Source organism: Fundulus heteroclitus, unplaced genomic scaffold (assembly GCF_011125445.2).
Source record: "Fundulus heteroclitus isolate FHET01 unplaced genomic scaffold, MU-UCD_Fhet_4.1 scaffold_28, whole genome shotgun sequence".
Taxonomy (NCBI): domain Eukaryota; kingdom Metazoa; phylum Chordata; class Actinopteri; order Cyprinodontiformes; family Fundulidae; genus Fundulus; species Fundulus heteroclitus.
Window position 1 is genome coordinate 3,627,909 of NW_023396689.1, and position 21,085 is coordinate 3,648,993.

The window sequence follows — 21,085 nt, forward strand, 5'->3', positions numbered from 1 at the left end:
GAAAATAATACAAAGTTAAAGCCCAAACATTTACAACTGTCTTATTTTTTACGAGGGAACAAACTGGACGAAGAGACCGTGACGAGCCTGGAGTGCTACCTGGATGAGTGTTTTGATAGCATCGTGATGGGGAAGGCCCAGAAGCCTACGGCTGCTAGCACACCGTCACTTAAGCGCACTCGTTCTAATTCCACCAGTGCGTCATCTTCATCCACTCTGTCTCCCGACAGGAACTTCAGTGACATCTTGGAATCCATCGACAAGAAGCTTACCAGCCTTGACGCGCGTCTCGCCTTGGTAGAGGTTCTACATAAGGAGTTTCAGTCTCTGAGAGAATCGGTGGAGTTTAGCCAAGCCCAGCTAACAGCTATGGCCGCCGAGAATGACGCACTGAGGGGGAAGGTTACGGAGCTGACCGAAGGGATTATCCAGCTTTCCGGCGAAAATAAGAAAATGAAGGAATCCATTCTGGACATACAGTCGCGAAGTATGAGAGATAATCTCGTCTTTGCAGGCATCCAGGAGCAGCAGGGAGAGATAGCAGAAGAAACGGTCCGGAACTTTCTCCAGCAGAAGCTAAAAATCCCGGCGGATCAGGTAAAAAACATCACTTTTCATCGAGTCCACCGGCTCGGAGGTAAGAAACCCGACAAAACCCGTCCTCGCCCGATCATAGCTAAATTTGAGCATTATAAACAAAAATAATTTGTTAGAAGTTGTGGCAGGGAACTGAGAGGGACAGACTTTAGTGTTAATGATCAGTTTCCTAAGGAAATCCTAGATCGCAGGCGAGTGCTGTTCCCAATCAGGAAGAAATACATGATGGACGGCGTTAAAGCCACCATATCGGTTGACAGACTTTATATTAATGGACAGTTGTTCAGGGATCAGAAGATCACCCCTTGGCTTTATTAGTTACACCACAGGTGGACTTAAAGCATGTTTCAATGACTTAAAATAAATAAATAAAATAAATAAATAAATAAGACGCACAGATCGGTACACGGTGATAAATTAAATACACGCACAGCTCAAGAGCACGTTGGTATGGTTGGTGTTCACGGTTGGGTACACAAGGCACGGGCTATGGTTTATCCCTTTTCACACTCTCTTACTCTTTGCACTTTTTTACTTTTTTGTGTATTTCTATCTTATTTGTCTGCTTGTTTCCTGATCATCAGTCAATCACAAGCACATCATATGATGCTACCTGGGTCTATGTATGACTATTTTCTCAAGGGCATGCACCTTCTAACTTCTCACTCACATCTATGGCGAATGTAAAGTTTGTGACATGGAATGTGCATGGGGCTGGCACCAGAGAGAAAAAAATGAAGATCATTAACCAGCATACTAGATTAAAGGCAGATGTTGTCTTATTGCAAGAAACCCACAAATCAGCTACAAATGCAAGTGAGCTTAATTCACCCGAGTTCCCTAATGTGTTTGCGGCCTGCTATAACTCTAGACAGAGAGGTGTAGCAATCTTAATCCACAAAAACGTTAGTTTTAAAATATTAGATAAAACTATAGATCCTGAAGGTAGATACATAATAATTAAAATAGCTATCCATAACCAGAAGCTATGTATTGTCAGTATATATGGTCCAAATGTTGATGACCCCTCTTTTTTCCACCAATTCTTCCTTGCACTTTCAAAACACGGGGATTGTTCACTAATTACAGGAGGTGACTTCAACTTTGGTTTAAATAACGATATAGACAGGTTAAATAAAACAGGGACTCAGCGTAGTTGGCAGTCAGTAAGTGTAGTCAAAAAATACATGAGTGATTTTGGTCTTTGCTATGCATGGCGTTCTCTTCATCCTATTAGTAAAGAATACACTTTTTTCTCAAATGTTCACCATTCGTACTCTCGTCTGGACTACTTTCTAATAAGTAGCTCACTGCTGTCGGTTGTTTCAGAGACGGTAATTCATCCTATTGCTATCAGTGATCACGCTCCTGTTACTCTCACCTTAATTAATAAAAAAATAACCACACAAAACAAAAGCTGGAGATTTAATACATCACTGCTTAAATATGAAGAATTTATAAAATTCATTAAAGAACAGTGGGCCTCATACTTAGAATACAATGATCAACCAGGTACATCGGCATCGATATTGTGGGAAGCTGGAAAAGCAGTGATGAGAGGTAAAATAATTTCGTTCTCATCTCATAAAAAGAAAACAAAAAGATTCAGGAATTAGAAGAAAAACTTAAGTTACTAGAATCATCTCAAGAAGAAGGAAAGTTAGGTAAAATCCGTGAAGTAAAATTAGAACTAAACCACTATATTGAAAAGCAAAATAGATTTCTAATACAAAGTCTCCGAATATAAAATTTTGAACATGGCAATAAGTCAGGAAGCTTTCTAGCTAATCAGCTTAAAATAAATAAGGAGAAAACTACTATATTTGCAGTTACAGATTCAACTGGTAATACAGTAAGTGAACCAGAGTGTATAAATAATACCTTCCGCGATTTCTACAAATCTTTATACACACCACAGATAAATCCATCAGAGAAGGATATTAAGCAATTTCTGGATAAAATTACACTTCCTAAATTATCAGATAACCAAAGAATGACACTAGATTCCCCACTGACAACAGCTGAAACCCAGGAAGCTCTTAAAAGCATGCCTAATAAAAAGGCTCCAGGTCCAGATGGATTCCCCACTGAGTTTTATAAAGAGTTCTGGAATATTCTAGCCCCAACGTTCCACAGAATGTTGCAGGAAATACAGGAAAAAGGTAGATTTCCAGCTAATATGAACTCTGCCACCATCAGCCTTCTGCTCAAGCCAGACAAAGATCCTGTGTTGCCCACTAGTTATCGTCCCATATCCTTAATTAATGTGGATATGAAGATAATCTGTAAAGCCTTTGCAAAAAGATTAGACAAAGTAACTTCTCTCATAATACATCCAGATCAAACTGGTTTCATCAGAGGAAGGCAGTCATCCACAAATACACGCCGATTACTTAATTTAATTGATTATTCCTACAGTAAAAACATTAAAACCAATATATTGTCTTTAGACGCAGAAAAAGCATTTGATAGAGTAAATTGGAAATTTTTATTCGCTACTCTTCATAAATTCGGTTTTGGCGATTTATTCATAAACTGTTTAAAAATTCTATACAATTCTCCAACAGCCTGTGTCAGGACAAATAATCAAATATCTTCCAGTTTTTGTCTACAGAGGGGCACCAGGCAAGGATGCCCTCTTTCTCCATCACTTTTTGCCATCTTTATAGAACCTCTAGCAGCAACAATCAGACAAACAAAAGCTGTAAAAGGTATAAAATGCATGAAAATAGAGCACAAGATTAGTCTGTACACGGATGATGTATTACTTTATCTCCAGCATTCAAATAATTCTCTTTTACAAGTAATTAGAATACTAGAATCTTTCTCTAAAGTATCAGATTACTCGTTAAACTGGTCTAAATCTACGGTACTGTCAATTAATTGCTCTCTCGAAAACTCCCTAGATTTACAAATGCAATCAGGAAATATTAAATATTTAGGTATTACTGTGTCGAATAAATTAACGGATTTACTTAAACTTAACCATGCCCCACTTTTAAACAGGATAGAAGAGGACCTTGAAAGATGGAAATCGCTTCCAATTACACTTATGGGTAGGGTAGCTTCAATAAAAATGATGGTCCTACCTAGAATTAATTATTTATTTTCAATGGTCCCCAATAAACCATCATCTGACTGGTTTAAATGTCTAGACTCTGCCATTTCTAAATTTCTTTGGAAAGATAAACCCCCACGTATTAGCTTAAAGACAATACAGAAGACTAAAGACAGGGGAGGATTAGATCTGCCTAACTTCCATAACTATTACTTAGCAAATAGGCTACAATACATCTCTAAATGGATAAAAAATAGTCTTTTAGATGAGCCTTGGTTAGATATAGAACAGGAAATGTGCAATAATATCATGATTTCAGATCTGCCGTTTATTAGCTCAAATATAAAACGGCATACATGCTTCAAAAATATCAACATTAGTTCTACTCTGACAGCATGGTGGGAGTTCCTTAAAATGACAAAGTCATCCCTTATCCCATGCAGTCGTACACCTATCTGGAATAACCCTGATATCCTACAAAATAATAAAATGATAAACTCTACATACTGGAAGAATAAAGGTATTAAATATCTGGAACATCTACTTGACGGAACCGAGTTCATCAATTTTGCTAAACTAAATATGCAATATGGCATTAGTAAAAATAAATTCTTGGAATATGAACAACTTAAATCTATAATTAAAAATAAATATAAGCATATTAATGGTGGTTTACAAGTCCCAACTAATATATTAGAGTTCCTAGATTTAACCCCCCCCCCCCCCCCCCCCCCAAACTACTGTCTAAATCATACAGGACACTGACTAAAATAGATGATTCGATATCTCTTCCTATAGTGAAGTGGGAAAAGGATTTATCAGGCACCTTTGAACAAAATTTCTGGGCTCAGACATGTCTAAGAACTTTCAAATTGACTAGAAACACCAACTTACAACTAATACAATACAAAATCCTTCACAGAGTACACTACACAGGACAAAGATTATTCAAGATGGGTCTGGCACAATCTAATATCTGCCCACACTGCATAGGCAATCATCCTGATAATTATTTTCATGCGTTATGGTTATGCACACCAGTCCAGAGGTTCTGGACACAGATATGTAAGGACTTATCAAAGTGCTTGAGCTGTAAAATTACACCTTCCCCATCAGTTTGCTTGCTCGGTAATTTTGAGGAAAGTCCTCTGAAAAAAGAAATAGTTTAGATGGTTTTTACTGCTTTATGTATCGCAAAGAAAACTATCCTCATGAATTGGAAAAGTAAACAAAATCTCAGTATCAATCAGTATATAGATCTTTTGTTGGATCATATTAATCTAGAGACAGCATCTGCTTCCACATCTGATTGGTCTCTTGGGGCTCCTCTGATCAACACCATCACTTAGTGGAATAGGGGGCGGTGGGTTGCTTCCTGCAGGGCGCAGTGGCTGGATGGAGGGGTTCCTGGGGCCCTGGGGGCACTTGGAGTAGGGCGCCTGGTGGATCCGGCTCCGGGGTCTGTTGCCCCCATCTGGGAGGAGCTTGGGAGGCCTACGGGTGGCCTACAGCAGCCGCTTGCGGCGCTCTTTGGGAGCTGCGTGTTGACGGACGTGGGTTACTGACCTGGTAGCTGTGCTGCCGCTGGGTGGGGCCGGGGTGGGTCTGGGGGTCTGGGGTCCCTGGGGCGCGTCGCCCTCGGGCGGGGGCCCCGGCGGGTTCCGGGGGGTGTGCCGCTTTTGGTGTGGGCCGGCGCGCGCCCGGGTGTCCGCCCCTGCACGGGGCCTCTGGTGCGCTGGGGGGCCTCGGGGCCCGTTGAGCTGGTAGGGGGGCATGGTCTCTGGGCAGATGCTCTTCTCCTTCATTGGATAGGCACTCTTCCAGTGTGGGAAGGGGGAAAGGAGGGGGAGTAGGGACCTACCCAGCCTGGATGTCTACTGTCGAATGTATGGTGAGTTGTTTGAACGTTAGTGTTGGGGAGGGATTAAATCTACGGGTGGGGGGGGTGGGGTGGGTGGACGTTCTGGTGGGCTTGTGTCCGGCCCCCTGTCCCGGTCCTGGTCCGTGTCGTCTTCCGGTGCGGGTTTCGCTTGGGGGGTGGGGTTTGGGATGGCTCGTGCGGGCCGGCTGGACAGGGTCCCCCCCCTCTTATTTATTTATTATTATTATTATTATTATTATTATTATTATTAATTATTTATTTATTTATTTAGTTTTTTTTGGGGGGGGGGTGTTGGAAAATGTGAACGTAATCATTTTATTTCTATCAAGTTACAGGTATTTGGTTTGTTTTAAGAGTTTGCTTTCAGGAAGGTTCTGTTGTATTTAACCTTTTGACAGGGAGAACAAATAGTTCTCCCAGATCAGGCCGCAACAAAGCTTGCTCCCATGTTTGTTTTCCACCCCCATGTTGTAAATTCCTGAAGCCTCCTGACCCTTTTTCAACCCTCATGTTGTAACCTCCTGACCCAACCCCCCTGACCCTTTTTTCCTGATGTGTGAAAATAAAAGCAAGAGGACAGAAATTACCCAGCGCAGACGATACCAAACTTTCAGGGAGTGCAGTTCTCCGTTTGGGTCATCCTCTGTCCTCTTCTATAAGAAGAGTCTGAAACTTGTGTTGTGTGCTTTTCATTCTAGGATAAAATGGGTTATCTTTAATAACCCTATCAGCCTGGTGCCGTGACCCGGTTCCCAACATATCAGCTCGCTGACGAGAGGAGCGGACACGCTGAAACCCACCGGTGGTCTGAGTCAAGGACCTGTCGAAAGTCCCGGGAGGTAATTTCCTCGCTGGGCCAGCGTCGTAGGTTTACTCCTTTCGCCAACGAGGGATTGACGGGATCCGACCGGGAGAAAAGCACACCACAGCAAGTAAGTTTTAAACGACCGTTAAAGTCCGTCGTTTAGGGTTTAAGTCCCATGTTACGGGTGATTAAAAAAAAATCCCCCAAAGGTTAATCGAGAGTTTGAGTCTCTCGAAGCTGCCGGTTTGAGTCCGTCGCAGAAGTTAAGGAAAACCAGGTTAAAGTCCTGAAGAGGCAGAAAAAAACGAAATCCAGGTTAAAGTCCTGAAAGGTATATAAAAAAAAAACAACAAAAAAACAAACAAACAAAAGAAACAGGATTAAAGTCCTGGAAATGATATAAACACAACGCAGAAGTAATTAGGATGGGTTCAGCACAAAGTAGAAAGGGAAATCCCAGAGGGGATGAAAAGTTTGTGTATCCAAGTAAAATTAAAATGTTATTGCAATAAATATTATCATATATATTGCTTAATATTAAAAAAATACTTGGAGAAGTGGAAGAAAAAGTATAAAATAGATGGTGTGTGTTGAAGGTGAATCAATGGAAAAACGTTGTGTGCCGGCTAAAAATAAGCGCTAAGAAAGAAAAAAAAGAGGGGAAATAAAAAATGTGTGTGTGTATGTCTATGTGTATGTGTGTATGTATGTATATAAATATATTTATAGCTATATAAGGGCTTGACGTTGCTCGCTGTAAGTTAATTCAAGCACAAAATAGGCAGGATGAGAGACAGCCTCGTGCAGCAGGAGGGGTTGGGTTGGCTGATGGAACGGGGGCGACTGCAGCGCTGCCGCATCCGGCTGACAACCTTCCCCCAACACCTGTTGATCTCCCACAAAATTAGGCTCTAAACAAAAAAAGAACTCGCCAGAACAATACTAAAGTAACGCAAACTATGGTAGCAACTGAAGAAGACAGACCACCACCGTATAATCTCTTAACCCCCCCAAGGATATTTCAGATCTGTATGCAGACCTGGATGGACTGAGTAAATCAGATCATTCGTTATCAATAGACCGGTCCAAAGGATTGTATCCTATGGTGCAGCTCGCAAATCCTAATGTAGGAACACAGCAGCCTTAAAATCCTAGTTTTCTGTCCGTGGTCGTTAGAAGAAGCTAGAAAGACTGTAGAAGGTGTAATTTCTCCGCAGGAAGATCCAGAATTATGGATCCAAGACATGGAGGGAATTTATAACTCATATGGTTTAAATGGACATGAGTTTGGACAAGCCTTACGGTTGTCAGTGGAAAAAAAAAAAAAACATTGGAAAAAAGCAAGGGCGAATCATGCAGACGCCACGGGAGCAGTTTTCGCAGGAGGGCGGATAATTGGAAATTTGGGATCCATAAAACAATAAAAATACTTATATTTGTTAATGGAAGGTTTCCAGCCGCATATATCTGCGTGTGTTAAAAAACACAAAACACTTGGTTACACTGATAACGTCTAACGTAACCAGTTATGGAATAGGCCTATGTGCATCACGCCGAGAAACACTCTAAAAAGGGAGGTGGTGCTTCTGGAGGGGGGGACACATTTTCTGGGCAGATCCTTCATGTGACCCAGAAGAAATATTTGCTTTCCAAGCCACCGGACCGCCTTGACAGCGTCGAGGAGGTTTCCGAGGAGGCAGGGGCGGTCCTAGCGACCGAGGGGGCTTTCAGCCCAAATCAGTAAAAACAGATGGGGGGTGCTGGAATTGCGGGTCACCCGACCATTTGGTCCAGGGAATGTCCCAATCAGATACAAGCACCTCATCTGCGGGGACAAGGAAGAGACCGCAGGGGCGGTTCTTCATATAAAATGTGACTAGGGGCCTAGAGCAAATGGGGACCCAGAGCATTAAAAACAGTAGATGTGTAAGGAGCATGGGAGCAATTATGCATTAAAAGAAAAACCATACATGCTTACAATTAATGGACAGCCAGTTACTCTTTTATGCAATTCATGAGCCTATAAAACATGTACAAAAGATAATTTAGGACTAAAAACTTCTAAAATGTCCATTTTTGTAAAATCAGCAAATGGTCAAACATCCCAAGAATGGATGTTAAAAGTAATAGAAATAAAAGACCCTCAAACAGGAAGAAAGGTTGTAGTAATGTCACCAACTTGCCCCATTAATCTGCTAGGACGGGATTTAATGGAAAAATTAGGTATTGCAGTTTTTCCAACACAGGATGGAATGAAAGCTGTCCGTGTAGAACATGTAATGTCGCTGCAACAAAATCCTCCTGTGTTTTATGCACTATGCTTACAGTCTCTGCTCCAAATAAAAGAAAAAAAAGCAAACTTATGCAAAATGCTAGAAGCACATTATCAGAACCAGAGGATGAAACTCGGTTAGCTGATCTACAAACCACTATGAATGTGTGCTTAACCCCAGATGAAAAGTTTGCAAAACAGTTTCTAAAACAGGAAACTACAATTGTGGCTATACAAAATATGTATACAGATGGGAGTTAATTTGCAGAAATTACTGTTATGCTTTCTACACAGATGGAAAAATTGTATGGCTTACCATGGGAACATTTTTTGTCATTGTTTAAGACCAGTAAAGATCAGTGGAGAGACACAGCTTAAAAGCTGCAGGAAGACAGTCTGATTTTCAGCCGTGTCCACATAAAACAGGCTGGCTTTATAGCCGTAGTACAGAACTATGGAAACAGCCTCACAAAGTTCTGTTCGATGCAGAACCCCGTGTCCAAAATTTGGCATGAGACAAAATAGTCCAACATTCTTTGCTATCAAAATCCAATGAAAATGATTTAAAAGGTGTTCCAAGTGCTTTGTGGTCTACAGGGCCAACTGATGTAGGATTATTGACAACTGTAGAACCAGTTAAAATAGTTCCTAAATTAAAGTACAGGCTCCAGATAAAACAGTACGGGCTAAAATATGAAGAACAGGAAAGTATAATGGCAATTATAAACATTTCATTGGATGCAGGAATAATTAGACCATGTCCAGATTCTCAGTTTTTACTTTCAAGAAAGAGGAAAAATATACGTAGAGAGGCGCCTGCCACAGGGATTTGCAGACAGTCCTACAATTTTTACCCAAGCCATTTTAACATGCTTAAAGAGCTTTAATCTAAAGCATGGAAATAAAGTATTAATGTACATAGGTGGCCTTCTAATTGCATTTAAATCAGCTGCTACATCATTTTGGCCAAGATAAGGGAAACAAAGTTATCAAAGATAAAATGCAGTGGGTGCAGAAACAAGTCTGTTACAGGCCATGTTATCTCAGAAGAAGGTAAAAAGATACAGGAAGTGAAGAATTGCTATAGTAAGTGAGCCTAAAAAAACAAATGATGTCTTTTTTAGGATTGTGTAATTATTGAAGAGTTTGGATTTGACATTATGTAGAGAAAACTTAGCTTTCTTAAATTTTATTCATGACATGCTGATGGCCATGTCAGAGACAATCCAGTGGACCTCAGAAGTAGAGCAGCAATTCACAGAGCTAAAGTAAAACTTATCTCAGCAAGGGTCTTAGCTCTAGTTTTACGACTTCTGTGTTGTTTACAGCCCCGTAGAGATAAGCTCAAACCTGTAGCAGCAGCGCTACCCCCATGTCTGCTAGCAGTTTGAGCAACTACCATGGCTGTAGGAAATTCAGCTGAAGTGGTCTGGTTTCATTCAACCACTAGACCCCCATGTAGTAGATGTATTACAATTTGGTCTTTTTGATATTTGCCTAGAGAAAAAAACAGAGCAAATCATTGATCTACAAGTGTTGTTAATTAGACAAACAGTCCCAACTGTAGAAAAACACAAATGTGGGTAAAAAAATGTAGCAACAATGAATCAGAAGGATTCTATAGTTTGTAACAAAGCAGTTCTCCCTAAAAGCTTATTCCAAGCAGCAGCTATTTTGAGTCATGGGCAATTGCCATGTCTCAAAAAGGGAGGGATAACTATAATACAGCAACATATGGATTTATTTCATAGGATTTAATTCATACAAAAAATATATATATATTTTTTGTAAAGCATGTGCGAGTACGATTTGTGTTAAAAATTACCCTCAGGTTAATTTTATATCAGAACAGTGAAGGTTTCCAGAACTAAAGGAACCTTTTGAAGTGATGCATATGGATTTTAATGAACTGACAAAGTGGCCTTTACAAATACTGTCTGGTAATGATTGATGCATTTTCAAAATGGGTTGAAATAGTTCCAGCAAAGCACACAGATGCACTGACAGTAGCTAAAAGATAGATGCAAAGGTTTGGCATCCCACAGAAAATTTACAGTGAAAATGGTCCACATTTTCTGAATCAGGTGATTCAGCAAATGGCAAGCAGGTTACAGATAACCTTAAAGAAACACACCGTGCCACAAAGTGCAGAACTTGTGAAAAGGACAAATGGGACATTTAAATCCAGGCTTAAAAAGTGCATGGAAGAAACAAAGAGGCCATGGCCAGAATGTCTGGACCTAGTAAAACTGTACATGAGAATAACTCCAACGAGCAGTGGTTTGACTCCATTTAAAAAAATATATGGCAGACCATATAAATTACCGCTGTTCACAATACAGACACCACCTAAGGAGGAAGGGAAAAACTCTAGCAGACTATATGAGAGAAATGATGCAGTTTAAAAAAGTGTCCAAAGCAAATTTACTGCCAGGAGAACCTTTGTCTCCACAGGATCCACAAACAGTGAGACCAGGAGACTGGGTGTTCATCAAAATCATCAGAAGGAAGGATTGGGCGAGCCAAAGTTGGGAAGGACCATTCCAAGAGCTCCTGACCATGCCAACAGCTGTAAAGATCGCTGAAAGACCTTCCTGGAGTCACCTCAGCCACTGTAAGTTACAGAGAGTGTTAAGTGCCTAAAGGTTGGAACAGTGGGGAAGTCCGACTTCAAAGGGGTTTGGTTTTTTAGGGCCACTCGTCTCAATGTCGGTGAAGAAACCAACTGATCCCTGTTCTTTAGAGTCCTGGGTAAAATTAACATCTCTGCTAACCTAGCAAAAATGGGGTTCCCATGCAGATGGGACTCCTTTGCGTTGTGGCTGTGCGTGCATTATCTGTTTGAGTCCAGATCCGCTGAGTGAGAGAGGAAAGAGGTTCATCCACTCCGCTGCCATGAAGATTTGGCTGGGTGATATCCCAAACCACTACGATGACAACCTATGGGAAACGTTTGCAAGAGCTGCAGTCCAGTAGCATAACAAGACTGACTGCTACGTGTGTTCTGTCATGCCTAAATCTACCAAGCAGCCTACCTTGTACATAACCCCCATGAACATCTCACAGGCTATTTGTTTTGCATCATATGCATTCCAGTTTATGCCTGCTCAATTAATGAATGCCACGACTGGGAAGATTATGATGGAACGAGTGTGCAAAGGAGTAAAGTCGTCACTGTTCTCTAACAGCAATGTTACAGGCTATCCCACCAAGATGAAGGCTGTTATGCCTAAAGGAATGAAACATCCAGTGTATTCACTCACCTAGAGAGAACGATATGGTGAAGGTAGGACATGCAGCAGGATGCCAGAGTACCATCACTGACTTTTACTCTGACTTTGTCTGCGGCATTGTCCCTAATGGAACGTACACCAGCTGTTCTACGTGGAAACCACAAGTCAACTTTCCTACAGAGGGTGGCTGGTTCCTGTGTGGAGGAGACAGCATCTATCCATTGTTGCCTGTAAACTGGTCAGGTACATGTGCACCTGTGTTTGTTTCTGACCACACTGTCATCATCTCAGCTCAAGCTGTGAAGGAAAATCATCCTTCTAATAAGAGGAGAAGAGAACTCAGCTCCAGCTCAGTGTTCCAACCCCATGATCCCATGTGGGGTTCCAACGTTCCTTCTGAACATAAGCACTGGAGCACAGCGAATAAAATACTACCTTCACTTTCCCGTGGTTTGGAGTTGGTAAATCTATGCTGATGATTGAGACATTGGACTACAGAATGAAGACTCTGGTGAACATGACGATGGACATCAATAAAGGACAAAACAAACAGTTAAGTGAAATGCGTTTAATGGTACTGCAAAACAGAATGGTTTTGGACATGTTAACTGCTAGCCAAGGTGGCGTATGTGTAATGATTGGAATTTCCTGCTGTACATATATTTCTGATGCAAATGAAACTCATATTACTGAAGCTATGTCTGCCTTAAAGAATCTGCAACGAGCAATGTCCCAGGATGTTGTTCCTCTAAGTATGGACTTCTTTTCAGGATCGTGGTGGAACCTTTTACTAAAAATAATGACACCTATTATTATTGTTCTTATTATTCTTTGTGTTTTTACTGCTTGTGTAATCCCATGCCTAAAGTCTATGATTGCTAAAACTATGGGAAATGTAATGTTTCAATATCAAATGCTTTCACAAATCCCTTTTGAAGAAATACAACCTGTAGTTTAACTTTTCCCTTTTTAAATGCTTAACAAAATGACAGTCTCATTGAAAATGCAGAATGCAAGAAAAGAATACTTGAAGTAGGTTAAGTTAAGCTTTCAATAAAATGATTTAAAGGGGGGAAATGTTGGAAAATGTGAACGTAATCATTTTATTTCTATCAAGTTACAGGTATTTGGTTTGTTTTAAGAGTTTGCTTTCAGGAAGGTTCTGTTGTATTTAACCTTTTGACAGGGAGAACAAATAGTTCTCCCAGATCAGGCCGCAACAAAGCTTGCTCCCATGTTTGTTTTCCACCCCCATGTTGTAAATTCCTGAAGCCTCCTGACCCTTTTTCAACCCTCATGTTGTAACCTCCTGACCCAACCCCCCCTGACCCTTTTCTCCTGATGTGTGAAAATAAAAGCAAGAGGACAGAAATTACCCAGCGCAGACAATACCAAACTTTCAGGGAGTGCAGTTCTCCGTTTGGGTCATCCTCTGTCCTCTTCTATAAGAAGAGTCTGAAACTTGTGTTGTGTGCTTTTCATTCTAGGATAAAATGGGTTATCTTTAATAACCCTATCAGGGGGGGAAGCCAGTAGGCTTGGTGGGTGGGCTGGGGGGGGGCTGAGGTGTTGGTCCTGGTGGGTGGTTGGCTGGCGGGCCCTGCGGCCTCTCCCTGGCCCCCGGGCTACGGTGGTGCCGCTGGTGAGGCCCCCTTCTCTGGGAGGGGCTTTCGGGGAGCGGGGGTGCCTATTGGAGTCAGTAGGGAAGCTGGCTCCCTGGGTTGGCTTCCCAGTCATTTGCTCCCCATCCCCGGACTCCTCCCTCTGCCTGGTCCATCACGCCGCCACACATGTAGGTCCTGGGGGAGGGGGCGTTACTGGAGGTTGCCACTTTCTGGTGACGCCCCTCTCCCCAATTTTATCATGCATCTTAGACACTTTCACTTCAAACATTTTTCACATCGCACACTCATGTAGGCCATGGTAGGGGGGTGGGGGGAAGACGTCTGGGGGGGGCTTATGTTGTGTGAGCCTCACCTCGGACGGCTCCCTTCACCTCCTCTCCCACTTAGACATTGAGGGTTCTGGGCAGTCGCCCGGAGGGGGTGTGCTGGCAACAGCTTCCTTCCGGAAGGGGGGTGGGCTGTGCCGTGCATCCCCTTCGGCGCTCCCAGTTTTTAAACGCACTTGAGAACAACATGCAACAACACAACATCTGAGCAGGCGTAGGGAGGATCGGGGTCTTCTGCACACCCCCGTTCTCCGATGGCGGCAAGGAGTCTGGGGCCTGGAGGAGGTGCGGGCCACTGTGTCCGGGGTCTTGGCGGGGGGCTGCGGTGTGTAGTCAGCAACTTGCCAGGTCTGGGGCTGATGCCTCCGCTCCCCCCAGGAGGGGCGGGGGGCAGGGATGGCAAGGGTAAGGTGGGGGAGGGAGGGGGTTTATTAGGTATTTAGGGGGAAGGGGGGGTTCTGGCCGGGTGGCTCGTGCGGGTCGTGTTGGCCCACCCTCTTGGGGGGGCCCGGTCCGGGGGGCGTCTGGTCCGGGGCCGGGGATCGGGCACAAGCAGTCGTATAGTCGATTTGGGGTGACCCACCCCCTCTGGCGCATTCGTTGGCTTCGGGTTTGGGGCGGGTTCCCGGGCGTGCGCCGGCCCACTCCCGGCGGCCTCTTCGCGGGGCCAGGGCCCCGTCGCGGGGGCGGGGCGCCCCTGGGGCCTCTGGCCCTTAGGGCCCATGGCCGGGACCACTTCAGCGGGGCTAGCTGCCGGCGGAGCCCACGGGCTCGTCCCCGCGGCTCTTGAGGGCGTCGGCATTGCGGTGGCTGGGGGATTTCCTCGGGGTCGTCTCTGCTCCTTCCTTGGGGGGGGGGGGTGTTGGCCCCTCCAGTGCGACCTGCTTTAGGGACCCCTTTGGGAGTCCGGGGTTACGGGTCCCCTGACGCCTGCCTCTGTGCTCGGGGAAGGTGGGTCTTCGGTTCTCCACAATCACTATCAAGCCATTTCTGGATAATTTTCACCTAAACTAGTGTACTCTCACATCTCCCACAGGTGCTGGGTCAAAGGTATTAAGTGTTCACTTATATACAGTAATCTTATAATTTATTTATTTATTTATGTTCTTTCACTTTCTTTTTTCAAGTATCACATTACACATGTCAGCTTACATAATAATATATATGATTTAGCAATGGCATCTAGGTGCTATTCGATTGTATCTGTTGCTTTATGTCTGTTGGTTGTGCTGTTCTTTTTGTGTCTCTTTCCAGGTGATGGAGCAGACAAAGAAGGTTTTATCATTCTCTCCCTTTTATCTCCTCTTTCTTTCACCTCTACTCTTTTTTTTCTTTTCTTTCACTTTTTGTTCTTCCTTTACTTTCCCATTGTCATGTCCATATAATTTGAAATTCTCCTTGGAGGAATCATAATAAAGCTATTTACAAGCATAAATCAAGTGGAGCACTATGGCGAAAGCTGATCGCTCCACTTGTAAAAGCAAAATCTGTCGAGCTCTATCTGGCATTGAGACATCAATTCCTATTGCCATATTGCTAGACAGGACACTGGGAAAAAAAAAAAAAAAAAAAAAAAAGAAGCTTTTATATATATATATATATATATATATATATGCAATTATTAGATATGCAGTCTCATATAAGGCACAAGCCTGCCATATGTTATGGCAGTCTCATGACCAGTTCATGTCTTCTATCCTGTCAAGCAAATTGCTAATAAGTTAATAAATCTCTACACATATCCTTTATGAATTTGCATACTGAACTTTTTTTTTTTTTTTTGCATACTGAACTTTGTTGTTTTTCCTTATTAGGAAAGCAAACAGATTTAACTTTTCAGATCGGCATTCTGAATCCACGACTGCATCTAGTGAGCTCATGTTCATAAACAATTCATTAGAATAGCTGAAGCGCTTCGGACACAGATACCACATGTGCAGGCAAGAATATAGCTGCAGATATAAAATGCTCGAATAGAAATGGATCCAAATGACAAGAATAGCTGGGCTCTGCTTTTTTTTAGCAACTAAAAATATCTGTGATCCCATCATAGTCTGATTGCGAAACAAAGATGCAAAGACATAGGTTTGATTTGAACTTTGGTAGGGACACCTACAAACAAACCTGGTCTGACGTCATTGGTCCTACGCAATATGCATGCGTGTTTCGTCTGTTTAAAGAGAAAAGCAGTATTTCTTGCTACATTTATACAAACTTTATAACCACAACACACACTAGATGCTGTTTGTTAATGTTTAAAGTATCACCGGATCTGATGAATGTCGAATTGGGACTTTTTTCCATTTGAACTACCAGCAAGAGAGACAAGACGGTAAATATGTGCCTATTAAACCAAATATAGTCAAAATATGTCTGATGCCTAGATTTAGCCTGTATTTTCTTTTGAAGATATAGAAATACGCAGTGATAAACCCCACCCTTATTCCTTTTTATCTAAGATACTCTGTCTGCATCATAAAACACAGCACAATTATACATTCAAGGGACTGCAAATAAATGTATTGTATTTACTCTCGACTGGAAGTAGAAGTGTAACTGATACTAACAACATTTCAAATATTAAATCCAAATTTTTACAAATGTACAATTGGGTCGTAGTTGCTCTGTGTAGCCCATTTAATGTAATGTATCTTAACATTCCAAACACATTTCCTACATCATATATCTGAAGTGTAGATAACAGCATCTCTTACCTACATTTTCTCAGACAACTAATTATTTCCCTAACAATAGTGAGTTGTCAATGTTTAAATGTGTAGTAAATCTTAATCCATAAGCAGCATAGAGGAGTTGCAGCAAGAAGGTCCTGGGTTCAGGGCAGTCAAAAGCAGCCGGTCAACGGCGGCAAATCGCCGTCTATAGCAGCTCTTGCCGCCGCCTACATTTCCCGATTATATAATGGAGCGATATTTGTGCCTTCTGGTTGAGCGCGGAGCAGACCCTGGACTGGAAGCTGTCTTTTTTTTTCTTTTTTTACCTCGGAGTGTCCATCGTCCTTTTAGTACTATCTTTGATGTGTCAATCATACAATTTAACCAATCAAATCAACGACTGAAGGCAACATGCTAGCCAATCACAGCTGGAGTAAGTGTTGCCAACTCAGCGACTTTGTCGCTATATTTAGCGACTTTAGCGAGTTTCAGACCCCTCCAGCGACTCTTTTTCAAAAAAGCAACTAGCGACAAATCTTGTTAAGGCTCTGGCGTCTTCCATCTGTCAGCGCTCTGCTTAAGAAGCCAGAGGAAGCCGCCTGCAACGAGCTGCAGGTGTGGGCCACGCCTCCTCAGCCAACTAGACACACCTGAGGAGTAGAGTTAGAGCAGAGCAGCACAGAGAACCCTGACAATGCCATTAGCACACAACTGCGCTGAAGCAAAGAAAAAAACTGCGCATATGGGCTCCAAACAAAATGTACAATCAGACAACCAAATAACACACAAGATCTCTTTAACAATCAGGATATATCACCCAGAAAAAATAAATTATAAATACCTTCCCAACATGAGTTGTAAATCTACCTTAATATAAACTTAATTTCTCTCAGTATAGCTCAATTAAACATTTCTCTTACACGCAGTCATGAAATATTTTTAAGTTGATAAGTAGAACTCAACCCCTCTTGGGCGTTTACATTGACCAAACACTTCATTAACCATTATTCTTTTCTTGTTTTATTATAACAATCAATATTATTCATTATAACTATTATTCATTGATGATGTCAGATCGACAGATTCAACTTAATTAAAAAATAAATAATGACTATTTTGATATTTTGTTATTAAATCTTTCTAAAAGCCTAACAAATGTTATGAAAAGCTTCCGAAATTTTTTACAATCTGCCCATGAGCTATTTTTTTCCAGCTCATTGTGTTCAAAAGCCTAATTGGTTCGAAACATGCCTAATTTAGCAACACCGACTACACTATTGCTATTTGTTTGTTCGTAGTAGTCACAAAGCCACTGTTCAGCCTGAAACATATATATATATATATATACATATATATATATATATATATACACACATATATATATATATATATATATATATATATATATATATACATATATATATATATATATATATATATATATATTTTATTATTATTATTATTTTTTTTTTTTTATTTTAAGTTTTTTTTTTTTTTTAAGTTTTTTATTTATTTGATTTTTTTAAAGTGTGCCCCCCTAAAAAAAATGGAATGCCCCCCCTGTAATTTGTGTCTGCAGCCGGGTCTGGCGCGGAGGAACCAATATGACCTCAACTCTGAAAAACTCTTCTCGCACAACGCTCGCGAAGAAACAGCCAAGCAAGCGCACAGCACAGCTGGTGTTGAGCATGGAGTGAGCAGGTCGAGTGCGCGAGCAGAAAAGGAACTCAGCGCGCGCGCGCGAGACCGGTTTTGAGCGCGCGCGTGTTGTCTCATTGCGTGCTCAGAAGTTAGTAAATTGTCATATATTCACCTAATCTTATCTGTTTTATATGGTGCTAGTAATTCAAATTCAACAAATCTTATGCAAATTTGTTCAAAACCTTGTTAAAACATGATGATAACATGTGAAAAAATGTTTGAAGAATAAAAAAAAGCAAAGGTTGTTTTTTAAGAATTGATCATTCACTTTTTTAGCTTTTTATTCAATTTAAAACATGCACTCTGACTCTATTGTTTAAATAATCACCTGTCTTGAAAGCTTCCAAAATACATCAGGGAGACTCTATTTTTCAAAATTTTCCCCTCCGGGGCTCGGGCACCGGCATAAGTGCACCCTCCTACCTGATAGTGTGTAGCCTGCTACTGTAAAAAAGTTTGACTGCCCTGTGGGTTCAAGTCTAACCCTGGGTCTTTCTGCATGGAGTTTGCACATTCTCCCTGTGCATGCGTGGGTTCTCTCCGGGTACTCTGGCTACCTCCCACAATCCAAAAACATTACTGTTAGGTTAATTGGCTTAACCTAACAGTGTTGCCCTATGACAGACTGGCAACCTGTCCAGGGTGTACCCCGCCTCTCACCCAGTGAATGCTGGGGATAGGCACCAGCAACCCCCGCAACCCCATGAGGGATTAAGCAGGTCAGAAAATGGATGAATGTGGAACCCTGATCATACTATTATAACTAAGCAAAAGTCTAACCAAAAAATAATAGTTGTCTAGTGTTCTTATACTGTATATTATGTAAAAGAAATTACACCTGCTATTTATGCCTGAATTGCCTCAAATGGTCAACAATAATAGCAACGAAATATTGGTAAAAGGGAAACCCTCACCTTTTCTTTTTCCAGACGGTTGTGGCTAAGAATCTGAATTTTTAATAGCCTACAGTCTTTGCTTTTCCATCTTTCCAGCAACCTTCAGAACTCCTGCCTGGCACAGCATATTTAGTTTTATAAAAGAGATTAGGTTTTTGTTGATGAAATGTATTATACTTCAGAATTAAATTCTATTTTGAGATGCTAACGTTGGTTACTTACATTTCTCAAATTCAACAAATGAAAACTCTCTCTCCTGCTTCTCTTCAGAACTGCACTCAGCAGCCTTCACCTATTTTAGTGCAGATAATATTTAGTTTCTTAACTGGGACTAGTTTCGTAATCTAGTATTAATTGTGGTAACCGCAATGTAACCATATAAATCAAAAGTTAAATCTCCTGCTCCAATTTCGGGGTCGATCCCTAGTGCCGGCACTCTGGGTCCCTGAGCAAGACCCCTAACCCCAGATTGCTCCCCGGGTGCCGCACATGGCAGCCCACTGCTCCCCAAGGGGATGGGTTAAATGCAGAAAGCAAATTTCATTGTAATGTATGTTTCAATGACAATAAAGATGATATTACTATTACTATTACCAAGCATGCACGCACACGCACAAAAACACACTCAGGCACTAGAAAACAGCCAATCAGAAAGAGGGAAGGCGGAATTTAAGGCAGCACAAACAATGAGTGGAGTTAAACAGCACACAGCACAGTCACGTGCGCTGTTGATTTAAAGGGACAGAAAAGACTGGGCAGGCAGTCAAACAGAGCAGCAGCAGCAGTTGTCAGGCAGAGGAGCTGCAAGAGGAGAAGAAGAGATAGGCAATTTAGAATGTATATAGTTTTAAAGGAAATTTACCCATCCATCCGTTTTCCAACACGCTTATCCCTTGTGGGGTCGCAAAGGGTGCTGGTGCCTATCTCCAGCTGTCAATGGGCGAGAGGCAGGGTACACCCTGGACAGATCACCAGTCCATCGCAAGGAAATATGTATATAAAATATAAAAAATACAAAGGAACTACAGGTGGAAATGGGAGGAGTACCTAACTTAAATTAAGGGAGGAGGTAATTGACAGGGTTTGTACTTTAAAGTTTTAAACAAGGACATTAAACTCCACTGCACTGGTGAAAAGGCTCAACAGAAACTTTACTTTCTTTGGATTCTCAGGAAGACAAACATCACTGTGTTGTGAAGGTCATGTTGACCAAGTGTATAGCAGCCTGGTATAGTATATGTTCAGGGGTGGACAAGGTGGTTCTTCAGAGGATGGTTAACAAAGACAAAATAAGTAGTCTCCCCATGTCCCCCTGCAAGATATCCTTCACATTTGCAGGGTTCAAAGCCTCCAGGATTAATTAAGATACCACACACTTCAAAATGTGCATAAGATTCTGCCTCATTCAAGATGCAATAGAGCCCTGAAATGTAGCAGTCACCAGACTAATAAGTTTTTTGCAACAGCAGTTCGTGAACTCACATTTCTTCTTCCGTTAGAATTATTTTAAACAACTTTGATCAAATCTGGTGTGGACATTTGGATATTCTGTCTTAACTTAATTACTTTTAACAATTAATCAGTTTCCTGAGATATGTTTTAATTATTAATTTCTTCTTGTTCAGCACCCTCTCAGTCCTTGCCGATGTCAAACATGCTTCCTTAGCAACAATGACACTGGTGTCCCAGCATCTTCCAGGTTATGATCAGCTTCTTGTTGTTCCTGAGAATTATAATGAATTTTTTAACATCTCTAGGTGACAAATCGGGTCAGATGGTTGAAACTGGGAGACAGTTTGTTGTTACAACAGGACAATGAACACAAACACATTAAATATAGGTTACATTGAGGTTTTTGAAATGGAGTCCCCCAGAAACCAACTTCCATCCATCCATTAAAATGTATCACCATTGATTAAAGGTGGGGATTATGTGAGACAAACCAACCAATGTGAGTAACCATTTCTGACTGGAGTAGGAATCAATAGGCTAGAATCAACTTTTTAATATTCGTTGAA